Raw genomic sequence first — 22,074 nt, 5'->3', positions numbered from 1 at the left:
TTTTTCATTTTTTTAAATAAAATAATGTAATCAAAAATAAACATAAACCATAAAAAATTTATAAAAATCGATCAAAAAGTCCCATGAGAAGAAAAATTGTAACAATACAAACTACAGCCCACAGTGCAAAAAATGAGCCCTAAAACAGCCCCGTATGCGGAATAATAAAAAAGTTATGTAGGTCAGAAGGTTACACTTTTAGCATGTAGTTAAAATTATTTTGCGAAAAGTGCACTGTGTAGAAACGGAAGCCACCAAAAGTTATAAAATGGCTTCAAAAAATTTACCCCACAAATATATATATATTTTTTGTTTTACCACATATTTTGTTATAAAATAAGTGATTTCACTACAAAAAACCCTACATGGGTCTGTAGGGGCAAAATTGAAAGCATTATGGTTTTTAGAAGGGGAGGAGGAAAAAACGAAAGTGCAAAAATGAAAATTGGCCTGGTCTTTAAGAGGTTAAGGGTGTGGCTATTCAGTTCTCATCTTTTCCTTTAAGTGCACAATATGCTTGTCAGTGCGCAAGTAAGAAAACATACAGCTCACAAGCCTTGACAGTTTTTCAAAGGCCCAGCTTGTTCTACCTCTGTCCTATACTGCCAAGGTTGGTCATCATGGTCCTCGTCATCTTGTGTAGGTTCCTTGTCCCCTTCGACACATTCCTTCTCCAAATCTTCCTCCTCAGGTCCCACTTCCTCACCCTCCTCATCCAACTCCTCCTCGCAAAGAACATCCATACTGCTGCCAGCTTCTTACATCCCTCCTTCATTAAAGGGGTTATCCACCATAAGGTGATTTTAGTACGTACCTGCCAGACAGTAATGGACATGCTTAGGAAGGATCTATGCTTGTCTTGGGGATAAATGGCTATGTTGTGAGATTACCATAACACTGTGGCTTTCTTATTGTCACCCCTTAAGGACTCAGCCCATTTGGGCCTTAAGGACAATTTTATTTTTACGTTTTAGTTCTTTCCTCCTCGTCTTCAAAAAATCATAACTATTTTATATTTCCATCCACAGACTAGTATGAGGGCTTGTTTTTTGCACGCCCAGTTGTCCGTTGTAATGCCATCACTCACTTTACCATAAAATGTATGGTGCAACAAAAAAAAATACTATTTGTGTGGGGAAATTAAAAAGAAAACCGCAATTTAGCAAATTTTGGAAGGTTTTGTTTTCACGCTGTACCATTTACTGTAAAAATTACATGTGTTCTTTATTCTTTGGGTCAATGAGATTAAAATGATACCCATGAAAACATGCTTTTCTATTACTGTTGCGCTTAAACAATATTGCAAACTATTTAACCAAATTAGCACGTTTAAAATCCCCTATTTTGAAAACCTATAACTTTTTCATTTTTCCGTATAAGTGGCGTTATGAGAGTTCATTTTTTGCGCTGTGATCTGTACTTTTTATTGATACCATATTTGCTTATATAAAACGTTTAATACATTTTTTATAAATTTTTCGGGGAATAAAATGTTTTGTTTTTTTTTACGTTCACCATACAGTATCATTAACATTATATTTTAATATTTTGGATATTTGGATATTTACGCACGCAGCGTATATATATTTTAAAAAATTTACACTTTTGGGGGGTGAAATAGGGAAAATGGGACAATTTACGTTTTTATTGGGGGAGGGGATTTTTCAAAAAATGTTTACTTTTTTTTATTTTTACACTTTAATAGTCCCCATAGGGCATAGCACTGCTGACTCCCAGCATGTAACTCCTAAAAAGCAAAACACTACATGTACACACATCCCTACACAGTCCCCCCCCCCCCCCCCCCCCCCAAATAAAAACGTCTTGTATGGCAGTTTTTCCAAAACAGAGCCTCCAGCTGTTGAAAACAACAACTCCCAGTATTTCTGGACAGCCATTGACTGTCAGGGGATGCTGGGAGCTTTCCAACAGCTGAAGACACCCTGTTTGGGAATCACTGCCGTCGAGTATCTTGGTGGCGGAAGCATTTCAAGGCAACGGTTTAGGGCCACATATGGGGTATTTCCGTACTTAGGAGAAATTGCGTTACAAATTTTGGGGGGCTTTTTCTCCTTTTACCCCTTATGAAAAGGTAAAGTTGGGGTCTACACCAGCATGTTAGTGTAAATTTTTTTTTATTTTTTTACACTAACATGCTGGTGTTGCCCCATACTTTTAATTTTAACAAGCGGTAAAAGGAAAAAAATTGTAACGCAATTTTACCTGAGTACAGAAATATCCCATATGTGGATGCAAAATGCTCTACGGCGCACAACATGGCTCAGAAGTGAGAGCGCAGCATTTATATTTGAGGTCTAAAGTGGTGATTTGCACAGGGGTTGCTGATTTTACAGTGGTTCTGACATAAACGCAAAACAATAAATACCCACATGTGACCCCTATTTGGAAACTACACCCCTCACAGAACGTAAAAATGGGTATAGTGAGCCGTAACACCCCACAGGTGTTTGACAAATGTTTATTTTAGTTGGATGTGAAAATAAAAAATAAAAAAAATTCACCAAAATGCTGGTGTTACCCTACATTTTTCATTTTCACAAGAGAAAATAGGAATTATTTGTAACCCCATTTCTTCTGAGTATGGAAATACCCCATATGTGGATGTAAAGTGCTCTGCGGGCAAACTACAATGATCAGAAGAGAAGGCGCGCCATTGGGCTTTTGGAGAGAGAATGTGTCCGACATTGAAGGCCATGTGTGTTTACAAAGCCCCCATAGTGCCAGAACAGTGGAACCCCCCCCCCCCCACATGTGACCCCATTTTGGAAACTTCCCCCCTCAGATAATGTAATAAGGGGTGCAGTGAGCATTTAAGCCCCACAGGTGTCTGACAGATTTTTGAACAGTGGTCTGTGAAAATGAAAAATGACAGATCTTTGCAACAGTGGGCTGTGCTAATGAAATTAAATTAAATTTTTCATTTTCACGGACCACTGTTCGAAAGATCTGTCAAACACCAGTGGGGTGTAAATGCTCACTGGACCACTCATTAAATTCTCTGAGGGGTGTAGTTTCCAAAATGGGGTCACATGTGGAGGAGGGGGTCCACGGTTCTGGCACCACGGGGGGCTTTGTAAACGCACATTGCCCCCGACTTCTATTACAACCAAATTCTCTCTCCAAACGCTCAATGGCGCTCCTTCCCTTCTGAGCAATGTAGTTCACCCGCAGAGTACTTTACATCCACATATGGGGTATTTCCATATGTGGGTTACACATTTTGGGAGGCTTTTTCTCCAATTACCCCTTGTGAAAATGAAAAATTTGGGGTAAAACCAGCATTTTAGTGAAAAAAAATCTAACTTTTCATTTTCATGTCCAACTTTAGCGGAAATTTGTCAAACACCTGTGGGGTGTTTAGGCTCACTGTACCCCTTGTTACGTTCCTTGAGGGGTGTAGTTTCCAAAATAGTATGCCATGTGTTGTTTTTTTTTGTGTGCTGTTCTAGCACCATAGGTGCTTTCTAAATGTGAAAACCATTTCAGCAAAATGTGCTTTCCAAAAGCCTCCTTCTCTTCTGAGCATTGTAGTGCGCCCACAGTGCACTTGACGTCCACATATGGGGTATTTCCATTCTTGTAAAAATGTTAAAATTGGGATTTAAAAAAAAATTTCATTTACACATCTGATTTTAACGAATAGTCGTCAAACACCTGTGGGGTTTTAAGGCTCACTGTACCCCTTGTTGCATTCCTTGAGTGCTGGAGTGCTGAGTGTGGTGTATCCAACCTCATCCAATCATAGCTCCTCTCACACTTAACTGCCATTATGCTGTTGGTTGGACACCACCTCCTCAGCACTCCAGGCTGCACTTCCTGTGTTTGGGCTTCGGTCCTAAGTCTGTGTATAAGATGGGGGGAAATGTGCTCTTGAGCTTTTTTTAAGCACAAATAAAACATAGAAAACTTCATTTTTTTAACCAAAGTATATTAGAAATATTTTTTATTTACCAGTGTGCAATAGCAAAAAAAATTCATGAGAGTTACCAATTAAGGGGTTAAAGAACATGATAAAGAGCTTAAGCGTTGACTTGGCCTTCATATTGCTTAAAATCTCACTGTGGGATGTGCTGCAATAATCAAGAATGATCCATGGAGGCCTTACCTCAAAATTTATATCACTCCAAAAATCCTCTGGATGCCAAATATCACAAGACACAGTCAGAGGTCTTATGTCCATGTTAGATGGGTCACAGCTGTTTGGACAGCACCAGAGAACCTACACAGTATTATGCATGAGGTGTTAATGTTATGGCAGATCAGTATAACACCACTTACATAAAAGTAATGGCAATGAATAGCAGGCACCCATTTTCAATATGTATACGATTCTGTTTCTTCTTGAAACAAAAAAATCATTCACCAAAAAATCATTAAAAGCAAGTGAAAAAGATGCTGGGTATTATTCTTAATATCCATCTGATGTTTAGCCAATAAGACCTCCTGGCTGAATAAAAAAAACAAAGTAACTTTGCAACTTTGTCCTATTCACCCTTCAGTAATGCTGCCCACATACACAGGGAATTGTCATGATAAGGTCAGCAAACATGAAAGCATGCAATGTGTAAGCAACGTTGTGCCTTGGAGATTACACACATAAATATATACTGTATTTCATGCTACCAAATCAAATATTTGAGCTTTAAAGGGGTTTTCACACAAAGCGAGCCCCTCTACAAAGATTTCTGCACAGGGCATTATGTCTGCGTACAAGTCATTCATTCCTCCTGGCTTCAATCCTTTTCTCTAGTAAAGCTAGCTTTTTTTTATCTCTCAGAGCAACAACTTGCTATGTGGTTGGATACCGATACTAGCGTTTTTTTATTTTTTTTTATGAATTGGGTGTAAACTCTACAGGCACTTCAGCACATGTAAGAAGTCCTCATAAATCATACATGGTGTACCTTATTCTTTAAGTCTCAGAATAACTTCAATAAGAAGCAGCTCAAATCAAAGTGGAAACTGCAGAAGGGGTACAAGAGAGTTTCTATATCTAAGCAGCATTCAACAGTCACCAGGATGGAGTTCTACAACAATATGTCAAAGCACATGCGATAGAATACATTGTTTACAAGCCGTGCACCCTTCAAAAGGAACACAGCCATGTAGGACAGGGCTTGAAGACTCTGCACTCTTGTATTTGTTGACAAGGAGTCTTAGTGTTGTCGCCTAGCTGCCTGCCTCTAGAGCCGGGGTAGATTACGGATCTCTTCCATATTACATGAAGGGTTCCAAATTACCACCCAATACAGAGTTCACGGTAGGTTCTCTGTCTTAAGTTTATTTTAATAATTGTTCTTATGGTTTTATATGGATCATATAGTATGCATAGTGGTTGAACTCCTGTATAAGACACTGCCCAATTTGAATCTTAAGACTGACCTCCAGTGTGCAGAATATTTTTGGGAAAATAATTGCAAGGAAAAAGAAAAAAGTCACACTAAAGCCAATACATTTCCTGAGTTTAATGCTTCTTAGTAAGATGAGATAGTTTGCATCTCCGTGAAGATGACTAGTGCACTTCAGTTTTACACTAGAAAGTTAATATGTTACCCTGTTCCTTGCACCTGACAAAAAAACTACCAATTAATTATAAATGGCGTCACGGTTTGTACATCAAAAAAAAAAAAATAAGAAAAAAAAAGAAAAAAGACAATTACTCAGATATTGTCTTGGCAGCCAACAATTATTCATCAAGAGCCTTTCAAACATTGATTTTTTTTTCTAGACTGGCAGATTAAAGAAAATAAAGGAAACTTTTGTTTTAGAGAAAAGCCAGTGCTTGAGCAAAATTTAGAATAAGAATTAAGTTATTGTAAATGTGCTTGTGTGAGGAACCGGCTTCTCCTCAGATACACAGGTTAACATTCCAACATATTAAGTCAGTTGTCTTTGACTTGCCAAATGACAGAATGGCTGCTAATTGTAAGCAGACAATTGTAGATGCAAATGTGTACGCAAAGTGCTGGGGAGAAAAGTACTATATCAATAACTGGGACTATTGCTATCACTATGCGAAATAAGGGCTATTTATTGAATAAGAATGGAACGCTGCAGTAATGAAGATAAGAGCGGCTATATTCTTCAGACTGATTCCTATTTCCAAATTCAGGCAATTTATGTTTAAAAATAAATGTGTGTGTGTGAGAGTGTGTGTGAGAGTGTGTGTGTGTGAGAGTGTGTGTGAGAGTGTGTGAGAGTGTGTGTGTGTGTGAGAGTGTGTGAGAGTGTGTGTGAGAGTGTGTGAGAGTGTGAGTGTGTGAGAGTGTGTGTGAGAGTGTGAGAGTGTGTGTGAGTGAGTGAGTGAGTGAGAGTGTGTGAGAGTGTGTGTGTGTGTGTGTGTGAGTGAGTGAGAGTGAGTGAGTGTTTGTGAGAGTGTGTGAGAGTGTGAGAGTGTGTGAGAGTGTGTGAGAGTGTGAGAGTGTGTGAGAGTGTGTGAGTGTGTGCGTGAGAGTGTGCGTGAGAGTGTGTGTGTGTGTGTGTATAAAAGCATATAAAAAAGGTGTTTGTATGTTAAGTTGTTGTGTGTATATATAAAAATAAAGTGTATGTTTATGTAAAAGTTAATGTGTGTTTATAATAAAGTGTGTGTATATAAAAAAAGTATATGTATGTAAATAAAGTGTGTGAGTGTAAAAGTGTATGTCAATAAAGTGTGTGTATGTACATAAGGTATGTGCATGTGTGTAAAGTGTGTGTATATATATATATATATATATTTATAGATACATTCTGTGCATATTTGTAAAAATAAATGTGTGTATGTGTGTAAAGTGTTATGTGTCTGTAAATAAAGTATGTGTGTGTGCGTGTCAGGTAAATGTAGTAAAAGTATACACGTTGGGTCAAGAAATTGTCTCGGACAATAAATTCATCACTGCTACACATGAATCTAAAATGAGTCAACTAAAACATACCCATACCCATATATATTTAAAAATATATCATTTTAATATATTATATTAATAAAACTATATATATACATACATTTATATAGGCCCATTTACCTTCAGGACTAATGCAATATAAAATGACACAGTGTGGTTAGGAAGCCAAATGAAATTCAATTTCCACACACATACACACTCTATACACATAGGAAAACGTAATTTCATACCTAAAGCTATATACAATGTGGTAAATTGTTCACAAATATGAATGGTTGAGAAATATCAAATAAATAAATTATATTTTATATATAAATATATATATATATATATATATATATATATATATATATATATATATATATACACATACACGCAAAATTATGTAAGTCATTTTGTTGCAGAAAAGATCCCAAATGGCAGGCTCAAGAATCCCTGGTTACAACTGAGAATACAGAAAACTGCTCATCATAGCTGCTACCATGGTAAACACAAAGTACGACACATCCAAGCTGCTCCATTATAACTGTAGGCTCCAGCGCCGTGTTAAGCGCTCACCTGCACGGGCAAAGTGCTTTAGAGTGACACTTTAGCAAACTCTGCAAGTTGTTTAAATAAAAGGTCTGTCCCTCTTCACTCCCACCCCCTTTCATCTGCTACCAGGAGACCATTTTAATTCACTCGCTAAAATAATTTCACTGAATATAGAAACATAGGAAGCAATATCCCATCTATCAGTTTTCATACCGCCAAGCTGGACCTTTTCCATTATTGCTGCCCTACATTCATTGCTCTTTCATTGCATCTGTCAGCATTTCCTGACAGCGCATTATGGAGCACATGGCTACAAAGTCACTATCAATCAGCTGGCGACCATGTAGATAGAAGTAACAGACTATTGATAATGGATCCTAAATCAGATCATCATAGCTTTAGCCCAGAACTCTTAAAAGGCAGCAGCCCGCTGGGAATCTGCGCTCGCTTTCATCTGTGTCCCTTTTGTGAGATAAAATATACAACAATGTCGGTAATTTTTCCACCTTTACCAGCGTCGAGCACAAAGAAAAATGTGACCACTGCGGGTCAGGAATACAGCATGTCACCTGCGCAGCAAACTGCGCACACCTTTCTATTCCTGCCATGTGCCAGTCACAGGAGGACGGCTGGCATCTGCCAACAGGAGATATTTAATAAAGAATTGAACGTCTACAATACATGTATCCCTCGTTGTAGTCTGTAAAACTTGGGGAAAAAATAAACACACATTCCCTATATCAGTGTTTCCCAACCAGTGTGCCTTCAGCTGTTGCAAAACTACAACTCCCAGCATGCCCTGACAGCCTATTTCTGCCATATGCCAATCAATGGAGGACAGCTAGAATCTGCCAATGGGAGATTTTAAATAAAGAACTGGATGTCTACAATACATGTATCCCTCATTGTAGTCAGCAAAACCTCATTTACATGTAGTGGGGGAAAAAATACACACATTACCTATATCAGTGTTTCTTAACCAGTGTGCCTCCAGCTGTTGCAAATCTACAACTACCAGCATGCTCATTGTAGACTGCAAAACCCCATTCACCTGAATGGGGAAAAATAGTGGGAAAGATACATGCACAATTGCTTTGTAAGGGTTTTCCAACTCGTGTGCCTCCAGCTGTTTCAAAACTACAACTCCCAGGAGTTTTTTTTTAAATAAAGAACTGAATGTCTAATTTGCACGTATCCCTCGTTGTAGTTTGCGAAACCCCATTTACACGTACTGGGAACAAATAAATGCACTTTCCCTTTATTAGTGTTTCCAAAAGGTGTGTCTCCAGCTGTTGAAAAACTACAAATCCCAGCATGCCTGGAGAGCCCATTCATGCTATGTGCCAGTCACTGGAGGACGGCTAGCATTTGCCAGCAGGAGTTGTTTAATAAAGAACTTGCCCAGTTGCCCATAGAAACCAATCAGATCGCTTCTTTCATTTTGTTAAAAAGAAAGAAGCAATCTGATTGGTTGCTATAGGCAACTGGGCACCTTTTCCTCTGGACAGGTTTTGACAAATCTCCCCCTGAATGTCTACAATACATGTATCCCCCCGTTGTAGCTTGCAAAAACCCCATTTACACGTAGTGGGAAAAAATTGACGCATATTTTTTATATCAGTGTTTACTCTACAGTGTGCCTCCAGCTGTTGCAGAACTACGACTCCCAGCATGCTGGGAGTCGTAGTTTTGCAACAGATGGAAGCACACTGGTTGGAGAAACACTGCCCTTTAGGTTTCAATTGTTTCCCCATGCAATGGATGACATCTGTAACACTTTATAAAAGATTGGTGTCCAAAATCCCTGCAGAAATTTTTCACGTCGTCGTCAGCCATAGGCTGTCCAGGTATGCTGGGAGTTGTAGTTTTGCAACAGCTGGAAGCCCACCGGTTGGGAAAACACTGCCCTATAGGTTTCCAAATTTTTGCCATGCAATGGATGACATGTGTAACACTTTGCGTCCAAATTCACGGCAGAAATTTTTCACGTCGTCTGCACGTTTAGACACCTGCCAGTTCAACTAGCTGCCTTATCCATGGCTCAACATTTTATTTATTTATTTTTTATATATACTACGTCAAATATCCTAATTTGTTTACAGTTATTTTGTCCTTAATTAAAAGTAAAAAAAAATAAAGTGAGCTCCTTGGAGATATCTAAAAATCTAACTGAACCTGAAATGCTAATTTTTCTTAAAAGAAAAAATTAAGGTGATAAATAGATATAAAAAAAATTTGAAAAAAAAAAGGTTGACTTGGCTTTTAGTATTCCTCCGTTATCACCATAATTGCCGCATGTCTGTCATCACTAGGAAAAGGGAAAAAAACGTGTCTTTCTCAGCTGCTCCCCTGCTTGTTTTGTTCCCATATTCTTGTAAAGTGGGAGAAAATATGTGTCATTTAATGAATAGTGCTATTCTTTGTCTGACAGCTTCATATCTGTTAGGTGTAGGAGGCCTAGTACTTTCCTTTTCTGATAATGTTTTTGACAGTGTGCTAAAATCCTCCCTCCAAAAGGCCGGCATAGAGATTCTGCTAAAAGGGGACTTCATCTATTTTTTTTTCCCTGAATGGGTGCCCTCTTTTAACCCCCTTCAGCTTCTCTTTTTCCATTAATTGAGCTGATCAGATTGAGCATATGAATTTGCCTTTGATGTATTCACGTGTTTAGTCGACGTCGCTGTCTCTCTCATTGGCAGCGGACGAAGCTCTCAGACAAATAGGACTGTTGCCTTGGTAACAGGCAATAGCAAGGGATTGCTTGAAAAATATTTTTATTTCAAAATTCAAAACTGGAAAATTCTCACTGGATACGACGCCGGGTTTTCAACATGTCATATCTAATGATGAATGCAATTAGGAATCTCACTTGTGTTTTAAATAATAAATTAGGCTAATTTCCTAGACCTTTTTATGATGGCATACAAATATGCCATTTTTTTTTAAATTATTAATATTATTCGAAACTAAGAATTTATCCCTTTTGTTCTTGGGATTTATTAGGATGACTGTGGTCAACCTTCTAAAATGTTAAAGCCATAGGCCTAAAGGTAATCAGATTTTTTTTTAATACTCAAAGCTGCTCAGCTGTTTGGTAATTCCTTTCAAAAGCAGGTATAGAAATCGCTGTCTAAGTGCCCATAGCTATACTAGTGAGTGAATCTCATAGGATACAACGATGCCCACAGCCATTTTTAATTACTGTGCTGAAAAAGTGGCTTGATGCAGAACATAAGTTTGTGAGGACCGCAATCTTGGAACGCTAGTTTTGTTGTTACTGGAAAATCGCTTGACATATTGAATGTAATCCAGCTAAAAGGTGACACCGGTTTAACGAGAATACAAAGTGGCAGTGGTTATAACAGTAAAGGCTCTGTCTCATTGGAAAATAACTCAATGTTTGAAGGATTACCCAGTGTTTCAGAAAAAAATAATATGGATCTGGGCAGGGGGTCCGGAGAAATAGAAAAAAAAAGTCATACAGTGACACGTACCTAGCCCTGGTCCTCCTGCAGCTCCTCTTTAGCCTCGTCCGGCCTCCCAATCTGTTTTCTTCTTCCAAGGAGAACGCGTGCTTCTGGGCAAAGCTGAACATTTGACCAGGGCTAGGTAAGAATGCCTTTTTTTTCTACATTCCTTCTTCCTAGGCACCATTTAATATTTGTTATAAAACACTAGAAAACCCCTTAAAATCAAGTTTTAGTGTGAAATTTAAAAAAAAAAAATTTTTTTTAAATTATCACTGCACACATTGCAGGGATTACACTGATCTATGTTATCTGCATTCGACTGCTACAGCCTGCCATAGAAATTGCGTTGGGGGGGGGGGGGGGGTGAACGGACCCATAGACACCAGGGATTACCAGCATTTAATGTTTAAATGCCGTGATCACTATAGATCATGGAATTTATTAATTTAAATGGTGCAATCTCTAATGCTCCTTATTACCGCCAAATGTCTGCTGCTGATAGGGCCTGACAAGCGCGTGTCATGTTTCCCTCATGTATATCATGGTCGGAATGGTTTAATTAGCAAAAAAAGGATATATTGCCTTTAAATGATCATTGTTATTTAAAAAAAAAAAATTAAATGTTGTAATAAAGTTAATCAGAGATAAAAGCATCTTTTTCCTCTTTTCAGGCTCCTTTTGTGCCCTTCCACCTCCTAAACTTTCATTAAAGGGGTACTCCGGCCCTATGCATCTTATCCCCTACCCAAAGGATTGGAGATAAGGAAGGGAATTCATCAAGCTTTTTAGATCATCCTCACCTGTATAGTTAGGTATGTAAAATGTTTCACTTCTTCCCTTACACCATTTTGTAATTTTGGGGGTTTCCGTTTCTACGCAGTGCATTTTTCAGTAAGAATTACACCTTCTCTTTATTCTGTAGGTCCATACGATTAAAAGGATACCCTACTTATATAGGTTTGATTTTGTTGTATTTCTGGATAAAATTATAACTACATGCAGAAAAATTAATACATTTAAAAATGGCCTCTTCTGACCTCTATAACTTTTTCATTTATCCACATATGGGTATGTATGAGGGCAAATTTTTTTGCGCCATCATCTGAAGTTTTTATCAGTACCATTTTTGTTTTGCTTGGACTTTTTGATCACTTTTTATTCATTTCTTTATGGTATATGTTTATTTTTATTTACAGTTTTTTTTAATGGGGAAAAGGGGGGTGGCAAGGGATGAAATCATCTATATTAACTTTTTTTCCACTTTTTTTTTGGCAATGTTAGAGCCCCATATGGGACTATAACATGCATTACACTAATTGCCCACACTGATCAATGCTATGCCAAAGCATAGCATTGATAAGTGTTTTTGGCACTCGACTGCTCCTGCCTGGATCTCAGGCACGGAGCAGTCATTCGACGATCGGACACCGAGGAGGCAGGTAGGGGCCCTCCTCGTGTCCGTATAGCTGATCAGGACACCGCAGTAAAACCGTGGTAGTCCCGATCAGCCCGACTGATCTGCCAGGAATGTTTTTTTTTTACTTTAGACATGGTGATCACCTCTGATCGCTGCGTCTAAAGGGTTAATACCGGACATCACCACGATCGGGTACGCCCTGAGTCTCCAAGAGGTTAAAGCCCCATTAAACCCCATTTGAAATCTTAGAAATTATCACATTATTAAACGTTAAGGATATGTTCTGAAACAACTCTATTAAAACAATAAGCAGTGGTGCTGACTGTAGGTGCACTGTTTTTTGACTAGCTAATCCCATAAGGTTCTGGTTTCAATTCCTGCCTGAAAAGGTGGGAAATGTAGGAGGTAAATCTTCAGTTATGTTCCCGCACGCCAAATTCATCATGGGGCATGCAACTTTTCATGAATTTGGCACAGGGAGTTAAAAAACAAGGCGACGTTTCATGACTAAAATAGTAAAAAGTAGATGAGTATTGATGAATTCCCCTAAAGATGTCTGATCCCCCGGTGATCTCTGTGCATGCACCGCAGCATTCTGAACACAGAAGCTTGGGACTTCTGTGTTCAGGATGTCATGCCACACTCCCTCCATTCATGTCTATGGGAGGGGGCGTGGCTACTGTGTACTAGCAGTCATGCCCCCTTCCATAGACATGAATGGAGGGACGGTGGCGTAACATCACGAACACTGAAGCCCAAAGCTTCCTTGTTCAGAATGCCACGGTGCTGGCCCTGAGATAGTAGGAAATCCCAGCCACTGGACCCCAGCGATCAGACATCTCATTCCCTATCCTTTGCATTGTGTTTACCAGATGGACTAGAGGCTTACTAAGGGATCAGTTTCATGCTGCCCATGAGAAAATATGGAGAGGGGAGTGGTGAGGAGGTACATAGAAGGGGGAGTAATTCGAGAGAGCCAGAAGCAAACAGAGGCTACAAAGAGAATAAACAAGCTTACCCCCAGTACTTGATTTCAAAACTCAGTACCACTCTATATTGTCCTTCATGCTGCTCTTCCCTGTATGCAGTGTATGGGAGCTATTATAGAGGTATAGAGATCAGAAATATGATGAAAAATGGCTTATATGAGTTACATAATCGCTGTATATAGTGCTACTCGTCATGTACACACGACAGCTAATCCTGAAAAGTTACTTAACACATTAGGTATGCCTTATTAGTTCAATTATAATAATTAACATCCCATATTATACCCTTATCACATCAGCATGAAAAATAATAGCCTGATCCTCCCTGTCATTTTCCTTGTTCACTTTATTTTCTTTGTATATTAAAAGGAATAGTGTAAAGACAAAATCATATCTTCCTAAATTGTGAGGAATTTCTACTACATATACAGAGGTTCAAAGGTGTGATGGTTCACTTTAGTGGGCAAAAATGCAATGGGCACCACGTGTGGGCATTGAGATTGATAGATCACATATTGGAATTTCAAAGTCTTATCTTGAAAAAAAAACTGACTGCTGAGACCCCAGTTCCTTACTAAACCTGTGCTTGGTGTTTTCTTTTCCCATAATTTCATGTTCAACTAACCACTTATTTATCACTTTGACCTCGTGACATGGAGTTTTATAGTGGTGGAAAAAAGCATTGTTCACCACCAAATTGCCACTGGATCGTTGAGTGATGGAGGATGTTTAGATACCAACAAGTGCCAGGACCGTCTCCTACAGATTACAGTTACAGGATTGGTTCAACACCAGTGCAGAGCTTGTTCATGAATGGCAGCAGGCAGGTGTAAAGTGCATCTGCACGAATAGTGATGTGAAGGCTAGCTTGGTGTCAAAAAGGGCAGAAAAAAGACCTTATTTTCTAAGAAACACATCAAGGACAGAGTGACATTCTGCAGAAAGTACAGGGACTGGACTGCAGAATGGAAAAAAGATTGTCCAAAGAAATAAATGTGAGCGCTACTATGAGTCCTACCATCCTCTAATAGTAACTTCCCCAACGATTCTGGAGCAAGTTGGAGATAAACAATACTTTTTTACAGCATGGTGAAACAAAATATCACAAGGCCAAAATGATATCTAAATGGCTCAGTGAACAAAACATTAAAGGGGTATTCCAGGAAAAAACTTTTTTTTTTATTTATCAACTGGTTCCAGAAAGTTAAACAGATTTGTAAATTACTTCTATTAAAAAATCTTAATCCTTTCAGTACTTATGAGCTTCTGAAGTTAAGGTTGTTCTTTTCTGTCTAAGTAATCTCTGATGACACGTGTCTAAGGAAACGCCCAGTTTAGAAGTAAATTTCCATAGCAAACCTCTTCTAAACTGGGCGGTTCCCGAGACACGTGTCATCAGAGATTACTTAGACAGAAAAGAACAACCTAAACTTCAGAAGCTCATAAGTACTGAAAGGATTAAGATTTTTTAATAGAAGTAATTTACAAATCTGTTTAACTTTCTGGAGCCAGTTGATATATATATAAAAAAAGTTTTTTCCTGGATAACCCCTTTAATATTTTAGGTCTGTGGCCGACTCACCAAATCTTAAACCAATTGAGAACCTGTGGTCAATCCTTAAAAGCAGGTGGACAAAAAAAAATAAATACAGAAAGTGTGATAAACACTCATAGCACTGATTTAGGCAAGAACTGGGTTGTCATTAGTCAGTATTTGGCCCAGATGTGGATATCCTGCATGCCAGGGCAAATTGCAAAAGTTTTGAAAAAGAAGGGTCAAAAGATGTGGTCCCGCGAATACACTCAGTTTGTATATTAAAGGAAAACGGTGACCCGTTCACCCACACTAAATCCGATACACTGGGTTAAAATGCGGGTGAACAGGAGACCAATGCGGGGTTTCTGATCTATGTACGTACCTGAAGTCCAGCGCCTGGTCCCTCTTAAGTTCAGCTTCTTCCAGCTCTGAATTGCTCGCTGGAGACAGCCCCAACGGCTGGACGTGAATATTCATCGGCGCTGATCACGTGAGCGCTCAGTAGGCACAAGTAGACATATAGGTCAGAAACCCCACATCGGTTTCCTATTCACCCGCACTATAACCAGGTGTATTGGGTTTAGTGTGGGTTTAGAACATAAGCAAAGACTGGAACAGAAGCAGGCCTAGTTTGATAGCAGAGGTACAGGCAAATACATTTACATGTACAAGCCAGGACACAAAGCAAGCCACAAGAACAAGATCAGGAACCAGGAAGGTACCACATGAACAAAAAAAGGGAAGCACAACATGCACAACCAAGCAAGGAAGGAAATGAGTTGATCACCAGGCAGCATTATTCAACTGAGAACCTTTACAAATACACTACCTGGCCTAACATCATGTAAAATAGTTGTTTTCTATGGCAACCCAATGCACACTGGCCGAAGTTGAGCTGTTGTGTGGACAAGTGATAATGCCTGGCAACTGGATGAGATTGATAACCAGAGACGTGGCCAGGAGTCAGGCTGGGTTCACACATATCTGGTGTCTGGCTCAGTGAGCGCAGCCTAAAACTGGCCACAAATGATACCACAACTGAAGATCAAGTGCAGTTGTTTAGCATCTGGCATTCATAAACTGTTCAGGCGAGGCAGGGAAACGCAGCAAGATGTATTCTATCAGGTGACCATCCAAATGAATGGGATCAGTTCTATCATCTGTTTTCCTCTGGTGCTTTTTCTACAAGACTGGAGGGAAATGCAGCTGAATAAATGTTAAGGAGGCCTATTGTGTCTGCTCTATTTCAAGATAATTTTTGTGGATAAAACCACAAAAAAGTCTAAGTATACTGCACAAAAAAGGCACCCAAATAAAAAAAATTATAATAAAATGAATATTGTCATATATTGCCATATACTGTCACTACTTAAAAAGTCTACAAGCATAACTTAACCAATATACAATTTACAATGTAAGGTAGCTGTCACACAAGGTTTCAGGAAGCACATATCTCATGCAGAGAAAGCTGGGTGAGATACAAGAAATAAAAAAAATAGCTTTGAAATAAAAGACTATAGCTGCTAAGGGACTTTAATAAAGTTCAGTTTTTTTTTTGTTTAGTTTTTTTTGACAGGCAGGTTGGTAGTGGGTCCTTTCATTCCCTTCCTGGTCCTTTCAGGTCTTCACTGTTGCCCAAGGCAGACACAGCCTATTACTGGCCTTACAAAAGCCTTCAGGAGAGGCTGTGAGGAAACTTGATCTCTGCTGCAATAGTGAAAGACTGAGGTCTGCTAGTCTGTTGTGGAACACTAATACTATGCAACACATTTTGATGCGTACAGTTTAATCGAAGAGCGGTTCCATATGTGATAATTGGTGCATCACAATTTTCAGGTGCTGACAAGTTTTCCACCGGAGTACCTGTTAAAGGGATACTCCGGTGGAATTATTATTTTTTTAAATCAACTGGTGCCAGAAAGTTAAACAGATTTGTAAATTACTTCTATTAAAAAATCTTAATCCTTCCAGTACTTAATAGCTGCTGAATAAAACAGAGGAAAATATTTTTCTTTTTGAAACACAGTGCTCTCTGCTGACATCATGACCACAGTGCTCTCTGCTGACATCTCTGTCCATTTTAGGAACTGTCCAGAGCAGCATTTGTTTTCTATGGGGATTTTCTCCTACTCTGGACAGCTCTTAAAATGGACAGAGGTGTCAGCAGAGAGCACTGTGGTCATGATGTTAGCAGAGAGCACTGTGTTCCAAAAAAGAAAAGAATCTCCTCTGTAGTATTCATCAGCTAAAAAGTACTGGAAGGATTAAGGTTTTTTAATAGAAGTCATTTACAAATCTGTTTAACTTTCTGGCACCAGTTGAAAAAAAAAAAAAAAGTTTTCCACTAGAGTACCCCTTTAACCAGGATCTATGGTACAGAGTAGACAAATACATTTGGAAATTTTTGAGCAGCTCATGGTACCCCAACTATACTGCTGAGTAGTCTTAGATCTAGCAAACAAACATGTGCTAGGTGAATACCTTGGAGTGTGGGGGGGGGGGGGGGGGGGCGGGGGTTAATAGATCATATCCTGCAGCATTTTAATGACCTGGGGTTCATAAGGAAGTGCAGAAGTACTGTGTACCAGAATCCAGAATATCAGTGAACTACTTGTGTGTCACACTTTAGGAGTCATTTAATACGGGTATATTCTGGTGGTGTTAGATTATGCCGCCTATTATTCAGAGGCAGTAGCTCTGAGAAACACCTTAGGGAATAGTTAATTATAAAGTGTACCAGCTGGGTGGGAAAAAGTCAGAACAGTTGAACCACATAAATTTACTTAAGCCATGGAAGGGCAGAGAGTCTCTGTCAGCAGTGAGCTTCCCTAGTAAGACTGTTTTAGAAATACCTGTGTCGGCAGTAAGCACTCCTTGTAGAAATAGTCCAGAACTGCATATATTAACCTCTTAAGGACGCAGGGTCTACCTGTACCCCCTGCGCCAGGTCTCGATATATAACGCGGGGTCACACCATGGGTCGGTTCCAGCAGCTAGTGAAAGCCGGGACCCTGGCCTAATAGCATGCCGCACCAAAGGTTTGTGCCGCGCGCTATTAACCCTTTAGATGCGGTGTTCAAAGTTGATCACCGCATCTAAAGTAACAAAAATACACTCCCGGCAGTTCAGTCTGGCTGATCAGGACCATGGCGGTGAAATCGATCAGCTAGAACGCGAGCAGAGGGTGCCTTACCTGCCTCCATCGCGTCCGATCGGCGATTGCTCCAAGCCTGAAATCTCAGCTTGAGCAATCGACCTCCGATAACACTGATCATTGCCATGTTAATGATCTGTGTAGCAGATCAGTGTGTGCACTGTTATAGCCACTAGAGGGGGCTATAACACTGCAAAAAAAAAAAGTGTGAAAAAAAGTTAATAAAGATCATTTAACCCCTTCCCTAAAAAAAGTTAGAATCATCTTTTCCCATTTAAAAAAAACAAAAAATAAAAATAAAAACAAACATTTGTGGTATCGCCATGTGCGGAAATATTCGAACTATAACCGCACGGTCAAAGTCCAAAATAGCGTATTTTTGGTTACTTTTTATATCACAAAAAAATAAATAGCGATCGAAAATTCATATCAATACAAAAATGGTACAAATAAAAACTTCAGATCACGGCACAAAAAATTAGCCCTCATACGCGGAAAAATTACAAAGTTATAGGGGTCAGAAAATGACAATGTTAAATGTATAAATTTTCTTGCATGTAGTTAGGATTTTTTTCAGAAGTAATACAAAATCAAACCTATATAAGTAGGGTATCATTTTAACCATATGGACCTACAGAATAAAGATACAGTGTAATTTTTAAGAAAAAATGTACTGTGTAGAAACGGAAGCCCCCAAAATTTACAAAATGGCATTTTTTCTTAAATTTTGTCGCACAATGAATTTTTTTCCCATTTCGCCGTGGATATTTTGGTAAAATGACTAATGTCACTGCAAAGTAGAATTGGTGGCACAAAAAATAAGCCATAATATGGAATTTTAGGTGCAAAATTGAAAGCGTTATAATTTTTAGAAGGTGATGAGGAAAAAATGAAAATGCAAAAACAGAAAAACCTTGCATTAAGGGGTTAAAGATCCAATTCCAGGGTCCAAAAGCATGAGTCCTATTGTCCTATGAAATACAAACATGTAAACATCTCAGAGTTCCCTGGGTGTACCTTAGTGACCAAAACAGGACATTGTCACCGAGTTACAGACATGACTTCATTTGAAACATACAGAAGCTTGAAGACAAGATATATATAAAGAGGTAAAACACATGTTGCACCTCAGGGTTATTGAGCAATCAAAAAAGTCAATGGTCAGGTCTCATTGTCCTGATTCCAAAACCAGATGAACCAATGAAGAGTCAATGATAATAACGATGTGTAAAACCTCTCCACACTCTGGCAGCAGCCACTGCTGCCAGAGAGTGGAGAGGTCTTACACATCGTTATTATCATTGACTCTTCATTGGTCCAGTACTTACCACCAGAATCTGAGTGAGTGGTCCTATAGTGGACCGGGTTATTATAGCTACTGGCTGAGTTCTACCTATATTTATTTGCAGCCATATCTGCTTCTTTCCTTTCAAATCCTGCATTTTTATCCCCCCCGATGAACCCCACAATTATGTATAATTGTGTACCATTTTTGCTGGGGGAAACGCGTTGGAAAATTTGAACATTTACTGAATTTGATGTTTCATTGGTAGGAATTGTTAACAGTACTTCTATATTCGTGAACCTGGGTGTTACTTTTAGGCATATTAGCTCGACTTCAATCCCTGGCATTATTATTTTGCTTCACTTAAGTACTGTGTAGTGTGTAGCATGTTAATGCTTGTATTGTTAGTACACTTTGTGGCATTGGAGGACCATTATATTTTAATGTGATCTAAGTAAAAGTTACGTTTTAATTGAGCTATATTCTCTTCTGTGATATGTTTTTCGAGCTCATACATCTATGACAAACATGTAAATAAAATATAATTACAAAATTTATAGTACTGCAATATGGAAAGTTCGAGATTTTTCCAAATTCGAAGCCTTACTGGCCAAAAAAAACACATACAGTTTAGCAGTTTCTTCACTTTGTGAATAGTTACCAAAAAACGATTCTTTAAAAACTTATGTGTTGTATTCCTAAGAACTGGATTGTATAATTTCAACAATTTTTGGATATTCAATAAAGTAACAATACAGCCAGAGTAAAAGCAAGACAAATATTTAAAGAACAGATATGCATGGCATCTAGGGTCAATATTTTCCCAAATGGAGAGTGGCAGCACTTTGTACGGTTATATTAGAATATACTAGTCTGTTAATACTGTAGATGTGCAGTAAACACCATTATACATTCAGGGCTATTGCAGTTTACCTCTGTACAGTACATAGTTACATTATTTTTTCATTGCGTTTAAGAAGTTTTAGTACATGAAATCTTAGGCTGCTTTCACACTATAAAATTCATCTGTTTTAAAGATCCATTTGATGTTCCGTTATGGAAACCCTGAAAATCGGCCATTAAACTTCTTTAGGATTATAGTCTATGGGATTTTTACATTATCCGTTTTAATCCATTATAGTCCGTTATTAATAATGGACGTTATTTTGTGACGGGAGAATGAACGGAAGAAATAGTGCATGCATTATTTCTCCTGTTACCATCTTCCGTCACAAAATAACGTCCGTTATAAATAACAGACTATAACGGATTAAAACGGATATTGTAAAAATCCCATAAACTATAATGGGATTTTCTAACGGACGTATGGGATTTTCTAACGGATGTTTAAAGGCAGATTTTCAGGGTTTTCATAACGGAACATCAAACGGATCTTTAAAACTGATGAATTTTATAGTGTGAAAGCAGCCTTAGCTGTTTTCAAGATGGCACCGTTCAAAAGAGGCAGATGTCATCAGTACACCATTTGTGCTTTTACCTACTACTTATGACAAGATTATTATAACATTCAGCAGGCTGTACAGGATTAGACTTATTCCCCCTGAAATAAAAAAAAAAGTGCCTCGTGTCCATGGGCTTCGAGTCATACTAAAGTTTATCCTTATATAAATCAATTGGCCTGAGCTACATGCCAGACATAGCCAAAGGGCAAGAGTGGCACCATTTCTAGGATGGAAATCGTTTCATTCTAACCCTAAATAACCTCCTTAAATGCCTTGCAGTCACTACTAGCAATAATAAAATTAGAAAAGTAATCAAGAACAATAAAAAGGTATTTGAAAACTTTCTTATTCTCATAACTGAGTGATATTCCTGCATGTGTTTGGTCTTGTTAGCTTTTTTCTCATTTCCATTCTCATTGATCCTTTTAGTGAAGTGACCTGTATAGTTGACTTGCATTCTGCTACTGCTCATTAAAATCCCTTTGCCTGTGTTTGCCAAGACAAGGATTTTCTCATCTTTCCAACTTCTCTGCATATAACACAAAGTTGACCACAGGAATCAAGCTGAAGTCGTGATGCAGATGGCTGGCAAAGCAACAGAGATCCCTTGGGTACTGCTCCATCCACAGCACTGTCTACACTAGAGGAATGCTAACAAGACAGTGTGAGAAATACTACAGTATGAATTTTTGGAAAAAGCCTTCAATAGGAATAAACTATATTACCAGAAGATCATTTTTGTTTCCTTTCAGGCTGAAATAAACTAGGTAATATGTGTGCAATAAGATTATAGGAACAACCTACAAATTATCAGGCTATTATGAAGCAAATCTAAACACAGCTATAATTTACAGAATTAATGGATATAAATTTTAGCATCATTTGTGTAATACAGCTGCATTGTTTGCTACCAAGTCACTACAGCTGTAGATGTAACAATTCAGATACTCTAATTCTCTTAATATTTAAATAATGTATTAAAATTTAATTTACAGCACCTGGAAGAGTCTGTTTATGTGCCAGAAATGAGGTACTTGGGCCTGGAGCTTCGATACATATGGGACTAAAAACAACCTATCACAAATAATTGCTAAGATGTAGCAGCTGTAGCCACCACACTAGTCATTTGGAAAGCAGGTCAAAGTTCCCAACTGCAAGGCTTCACACAGTATATATGTATATTGTGTGTTCTCGCTAACACTGTTTTCGGGTCCATTAATTAAATGAACAAATTATGTGTTATTTTTTAGGAAAAAAATGTGCACATTTGTTGTTTTTCTATTCAAAAATTATTTTCTAGATATTATCGTGTATTTA

General features: G+C 38.4%; 1 protein-coding gene and 1 long non-coding RNA gene across 12 annotated transcripts in view; one reads left to right on the top strand and one right to left on the bottom strand.

Annotated features, from left to right (window-relative positions):
- Positions 1-22,074, bottom strand: part of KIAA0825 (KIAA0825 ortholog) — a 406,103-nt gene that overhangs the window by 159,025 nt on the left and 225,004 nt on the right. The window lies entirely within an intron of this gene.
- Positions 5,191-21,737, top strand: LOC130290472 (uncharacterized). 2 transcript variants are annotated; one of them, XR_008847611.1, is made up of 3 exons: positions 5,191-5,281; positions 11,584-11,724; positions 21,187-21,737. It is a non-coding gene; the product is annotated as an uncharacterized LOC130290472 (long non-coding RNA). The 2 variants fall into 2 exon arrangements; XR_008847612.1 differs by lacking the exon at positions 5,191-5,281 and adding an exon at positions 9,131-9,289.

Source organism: Hyla sarda, chromosome 1 (assembly GCF_029499605.1).
Source record: "Hyla sarda isolate aHylSar1 chromosome 1, aHylSar1.hap1, whole genome shotgun sequence".
Taxonomy (NCBI): domain Eukaryota; kingdom Metazoa; phylum Chordata; class Amphibia; order Anura; family Hylidae; genus Hyla; species Hyla sarda.
Note: the sequence above shows the minus strand (reverse complement) of the source record. Positions and strands in the feature narration are given on the sequence as shown.